We start from the raw sequence: 6,015 nt of genomic DNA on the forward strand, positions 1-6,015 counted from the left end.
AATTGATCTTTTGGAAATTAACTCTTCTATTATATAACTTCCCATTTAATATATGTAAGTTGGACCAGTTAGATTTGTTAATACCCATCAGAACTGAACTTCGTTTCTGTGCCAAACATAAAACGAAGACTTCACTAGATTCATAATCCTACACAAAATTTTCCCCGCAGGCCAGCTTCACCAGAAAGTACTAAGTACATGCTGAGTACATTTCTGCCTTAAACAAACAAATCATTAATTTAGAAGCCCAATGTGGTCTGAATAAAAGCCAGGTAACTGGGCAAACACCTCAAAAAGATTTGATACCCTACCTAGAATACCATTTATTTATGAGGATTTACAATAACTCTTTTCAGATTGATTATTTGCATTCCTTACTTTTATTCCAAATTCTTCACTTTTCTTCAGCCCCATTAGTTTACTATATACCCTACATTGGAAATTTAGTTGTAAGTATTTTTATTTCTTGGAAAATGATTCCACTGAGAATCTGGTCTGTGTTTTTCTAAGGAATTGGTCACTAGTAAAGTAGCATGAGTTAGTGTAAGCAACATAAGACTAAGACTCGGTCACTAACTAGGTATGTGATATTAGATAAATTATATCTCTGGATCTTGAGTTCCTAATATGTTAAAGGAAAAATTTGGACTACATGTCTCTGCAGTGTTATACCAACTAAGAACATTTTATGAGTTCATGAAAATTGAATTTCTAAAGAAAAATATTAAATTATATCCATATCCTTGGTTAACTTCTGATCTTTGTTAGGCATGCAGTAATTCACACTTAAGCTGAGAATCACTTCTGCAGGAATAATTAAAAGAATTTATCAAAATGCTTCTGGATTTTAATTGCATGTAGTGTCTGGCCTTATATCAGATTTTTAAATATGTATCATGCAAGAATATTGCTTAAAGACATATATCCTAAATAACAATTTCTTTTGAAGTAAAGCATTGCTTTCAAAATTATCACCTTTTATGATTAATAATAGGTCTTTTGTAATGAAAACAAGGAATGAAAGTTTCCAGAAACAGATGGAGCATAGAAGTAGTCAAATGAACAAGAACCGAAGGGTAAGTGTCAGCACTTTTAACTTTGTACTGCAGAATCTATGTGGTTTCACCTCTCAGTTTCATTTGAATAGTCTTTTCCTTTACAGCCTTTGTTTCTTCTAGTAGTTAGTTTTGGCATCTACTTACATTAATGATTATTTTAATATGTTTTAAAGCTTGTTTACCAATATCAGTGTAGGAAGAAACAATATTATCTTGTCATACATGTCTACATGAGTCAAGTGTTTCCACCCTTATAGTACAATTGCTTGCTAAAGATTTCCTCTTCCCCTCCATTACTCCTCACCCTACTTTATATTATTTACCTTTTCAGGGGATGTTAGACAAAAGTGAGAAAGAATGATGCAAATAAAACTTACTAGAAGCCTGTACTTTTAAACGCATTTTATTGTGTACTATTTTAAATAATCTGCTTTACAACTTTATAACCCTAGAATGACGTATTGATTAAGTCTATTTCGCTGGAAACTTACATTTTTTACACAGAACATGTATTTGATATAGCATTTCAATGAAGTGATTTACTGAGTAGATGTAGCTCCTACATGAAACATCTAATACTTAGCATTCTGATGTTTTTTTTTACCATGCCTGCTTACCTACAGGAAAAGACAGACTAGTTTAAATGGAAATATGATATAGTGCAAAGAGTGCTAATCTGGGCCTGAGAGACAGCTCCTCCATTAGCTGTGTGTGTAACCTGGAGCAAGTCACCTCCCTTTTTATTTATTTATTTCATTTTATTTTAAGAGCTTGTTTTACATTCAACGTGACACGTACATTTAGTTTCATTCCCCATTCACCACGTCCAACCCTAACCCAGTCTCCTCCCCTCCCCTCCCTACCCTTAACCCTCCCCCTATGCCCCTCATATTTATGCACTCCTGTTTATCCTGCATTTACTCAATTTGAATGTTGGTCCTCTGGTGTTCCATGGTCTATTGCTCTAAGGGATGTATTATCATAGAGTATGTGGGTGCGTCATCTTGGGCTGAATGGTCTGTGTGTACCTCTTATAAACTATTGGGCTGAGAGCTCACCCCTGGGGGTGCATTTTATTCCAGGCACAGAATGTATCCCAGGGCCATAGTATTGGGGGTCTCACCAGATTTCATCTGACCAGTAATTCTGGTCATTATTGAGTTTTTGGATTTTGTTCCATGTTTTTCCTCCCACTCTATCCAGGATCTCCAGATTTGATCCTTTCCTGAGTGGTTGGCATTGGTAGCTGGGCACCATCTAGTTCTTCTGGTCTTGAGGGCCATCATGTCCTGGTGCTGATTGCTTCCAAATGCCCTTGTGTTTTTTTTTTTTTTTTTTGCATTCTTCTTCACTTCTGATGCTAGGAGCCCGTTAGCTGCGTCTTAGATGGCAGCTTGAAAGCTTTTAAGACCCCAGTCGCTACTAACAAATGTAGGATGTAGAGCAATGCTTTTATGTATTTTGTTGTGCCAATTGAGTCTGATGCCCCCCAGTACTATGGTCCTGAGGCAGTAGATCTATTGGATCTCTTTCCCATAGTGTCTGGATGTCTGTGAGGGATTACTCTGTGACTGTCCTCTATTGTTTCTGTAAAGATTGCAGGTATTTTGTATCACTGGTGTCTGTGCAAGATTAGCCTCAGCTGAGTCTATCCTTGGTCTAGAGTATACTTCTGTTCACTGACCCCATCTGTAGCCTAGTGTTTGGTGTTAATGGCAGTGCAGTATTGTGGACACATTGGTTGGTATTAGCATCTGTCATCTATCTCTTACGTGCACAATTCTCTTTTTCTCAATCTTAATTTTAATCTGTAAAGGGAGAGGATTAGAATAAAGGACATCTATTAGATGTCTAAGGATATCTATGCATTGTCATGTACTGATTAATGACAGGGGCTTTGGATTCACAATTGGATGGAATCATATTTCTACCACTTAATACCATGTTTCATTAATTCTAAGGTACACGTTTATTTCATGTTTTAATATCTCTGTAATCAGGATGTGGCTTACATTCAATGGTACCTCATGGTTAAATTGACAGCTTTTAAAATCTTTTTGATGGTGCATGAAATTACAGTTAATTTTATAATCATGGTGTTTTAGAGTTGATGAAAGACATAAATGTGGAATCTTGGGCAATCTTTTTGAGCCTGTTTTCTCAACTATAAAATGGGAATAATATTTACCTCACAGGTTCTCATGGTGATTAAATGAAACATATGTAAACATTTTAGGACAGAGACTAGATTATAAAAAGCATTCTATAAATTGGAGAACTTACTGTTTTATCATCATTGTGATGATGATTGTATCAAATTGTTCATTATAATCACCAAATGTTCATTATAGCTATACTGACATAATTAACTTTCCACAGAGCAAGGTTTTTTCAAGTTCATACGTTCTAATTCCTTTTATATGATTCAGATAGACAGACGTTGCATGTATAACTGCCCCATAAGGTTTCCTAGGCTGTAATCTTTATGAGAGCAGATTGCCAGGTCTTTACTTCTGTGGAGCCTCTGGGTAGGTTTGAACTGCCCAAATTTACCAGAGGGTTAGCAGCCAAATTGGTTAGCAGCTGAGCCTTAACCATTATGCACCAAGGCTCCTTGATAGATAGATAGTTGTTGTTATTAGTTGTAATCAAGTCAATTTTGACTCATGGTGACCCCATCTGTGCAGAGTATAACTGCTCCATAGGGTTTCCAAGGCTGTCATCTTTCAGAAGTAGGTTGTCAGGCCTGTCTCCCAAATCCTCTGGGTGGGTTTCAACAGCTAGTAGTCAATGGTTTAACCCTTTGTACCACCTAAGGATTCCTGTTGTTGTTGTTATGTGCCGTCAAGTCGGACCCAACTCATAGAGACCCCTCCTTGGGTTTCTGAGGCAGTATCACTGTGGAAGTAGATTGCCCCATCTTCCTTCCAAGGAGTGGCTGGTGGGTTTGAACCGCCAGCCTTCTGATTAGCAGTCAAGTGCCTTAAGCACTATGCTACAGAGCTCCCCCAAGGATTCCTAGGTAGATAGATAAATAGAAAGACTGATAGATAGATTGGATAGACAGACAGATAGACAGAAAGAAAAGTATACAACCTCATTCATTATTCAAGTGATTTTTAATGTAAAAGAAATCATGATAGGAATATAGGGGCAAATATGAATATTCTATAAATAAGAACAAAATGTCTAGTAGGCTTCCAGATAAAGTAAAAACAGGATAGCATTTTTATCTGCCTAGTTGTTTTTTGGGAGCTCTGGTGGCGTAGTGCCTAAAGTATTTGACTGCTAACCAGAAGGCTAGTGGTTCAAACCCACCAGCCACTCCTCGGAAGGAAGGTTGGGCAATCTACTTCCATAGTGATACCACCTTGGAAACCCAAGGAGGGGTCACTATGAGTTGGATCCGACTCGACGGCTGTGGAGTTGTTTCTTGAATCTGGTTTCACTTTCTACTATCTACTAAATTTTGCTCTCGAAAGTATTTTTATTACTTTCTTCTTCACAAACCCAATGACCTTTTCTTTGTCCCTTTCTTCCTCTGCTGATTTGTAGTATTTTATTTATTCATTTAACACTTATTGAGCTCTTATTAACATCAGAAATGTGCTATGTACTTTGAGGACTAGTCCTTATTCCCAGTAATAAGCAAATGAAAAATTAAAACATAGCATAAATACTCACATAGAGGTACTCTGGCAGCATAAGGGAGGGGATCCCAAGCCAGCTGGGGAGGTCAGGGAAGGCTTCCTAGAAGACGTGTGTTTGAGCTGAGTCCTGAAGGCTGCATAGGAATAATAAGCAAAGCAGGAAACTTGGAAATGACATTCCAGTCAGGGAAAACACTGTATGTCAAGGCACAGAAGTGGAAGCGAGTATTTGGTTAACTGCAGTTAGCTTTTAAGAATACTTTCATGTGTTATTATATATTTACTGTCTACTGGCTTTACAGACTTGTTTGCTGCTATTAGGATATTTGTAAGACACAATACCAAATCCACGTGTGAACTATAACTATGGGAGGATTTTATGTAAAAACAGCTGAGTCGCCGAATATTAGCTACTCATAGTTGGATGTACTGCAGCCAGTCCAGTTATGAAGTGTCTGGGCCAATTAACATTTGAAAGGATAATTTTTATTATACTCTTGTTTTGATGACTACATATACGTGTAACCTCTGTCATCACTTGCAAAGTAACTATAAGAGTAAGAGATTTAAATTAATTCTAGAAATAAATCCTAATTTTCACCTGAAATGTCTAATTGAGGTAGAACTAAGATTTCCTAAAATTAAGTTATTTAAGTAATACGATCTTTACCACACTTAGTTGTCTGGTGAGTCGGGATTTCTCAAGCTGAAAGAAATGAGGAGAAAAGTTAAGCCTCAAATTGCAATACTGAAAGATTCCATGGGCAATATGTTGAATGATGCAGGAAATATCAAAAGAAGATGGATGGAATACACAGAGTCATTGTACAAAAAAAATTGGTAGATGATCATTCATTTCAGCAGGTGGCATATGATCAAGAACCAATGGTATTGAAGGAAGAAATTGAAGCTGCGCCAAAGGAATTGGTGAAAAACAAGGCTCTAAGAATTGACACAATACCCACTGAGATGTTTCAACAAATGGGTGCCACACTGGAGGCACTCACTCAGCTATGCCAAGAGATTTGGAAGACAGCTACCTGGCCAACTGACTGGAAGAGATCCATATTTTGTACCCATTCTAAAGAAAGGTGATCCCACAAAATGTAGAAATTATCAAACAATGTCATCAATATCGCATGCAAGTAAAATCTTACTGAAGATAATTAAAAAATGGTTGCAACAGTATATTGACAGAGAACTTCCAGAAATGCAAGCTGGATTCAGAAGGGGATGTGGAGCAAGGGATATCATAGCTGATGTCAGATGGATCTTGGCTCAAAGCAAAGAATACCAGAAAGATGTTT

Source organism: Orycteropus afer, unplaced genomic scaffold, assembly GCF_000298275.1.
Source record: "Orycteropus afer afer isolate SDZICR_OR568_19922 unplaced genomic scaffold, OryAfe1.0 scaffold00259, whole genome shotgun sequence".
Lineage (NCBI taxonomy): Eukaryota > Metazoa > Chordata > Mammalia > Tubulidentata > Orycteropodidae > Orycteropus > Orycteropus afer.